Source organism: Micropterus dolomieu, unplaced genomic scaffold (assembly GCF_021292245.1).
Source record: "Micropterus dolomieu isolate WLL.071019.BEF.003 ecotype Adirondacks unplaced genomic scaffold, ASM2129224v1 contig_15017, whole genome shotgun sequence".
In the NCBI taxonomy this organism is placed as follows: Eukaryota; Metazoa; Chordata; class Actinopteri; order Centrarchiformes; family Centrarchidae; genus Micropterus; species Micropterus dolomieu.
Window position 1 is genome coordinate 1 of NW_025744003.1, and position 385 is coordinate 385.

General features: G+C 49.9%; 1 non-coding gene across 1 annotated transcript; it reads right to left on the minus strand.

The window, feature by feature from the left end:
- Nucleotides 1-67: 67 nt before the first annotated feature.
- On the minus strand, nucleotides 68-150 carry trnal-aag. The gene has a single exon. It is a non-coding gene; the product is annotated as a tRNA-Leu (tRNA).
- Between the last annotated feature and the right edge of the window lie 235 nt (nucleotides 151-385).

Below are 385 nucleotides of genomic sequence, written 5' to 3' on the forward strand. Positions count from 1 at the left end.
ATGCAGAGAACTTACTCGTTTTCCCTACTATCATGTGACAGGGAATTGCTCGGCTGAAAAATCTCACTGTCAGAAGTGGGATTCGAAACCACGCCTCCGGACGAGACTGCGACCTTAACGCAGCGCCTTAGACCGCTCGGCCATCCTGACTGCAAAGGGTCAGCAGTGGCGCCGCCAGGCGGGGCTGGGGCCACGGCCACCCTAATAAAATTGGTGGCAATGTTATATATACTGTATATATATTATGTAACTCCTGGGTTTGAGTTAAAAGGTTCTTAGCAGCACATATGTGTTGTCATATCAGGCTCTGTCACTTCAAGAGGGTAACCTCTGACCCTGAGCTGTGACGGACTGGGATGTTTATAGAGTTGAGAAGAGAAGGGGC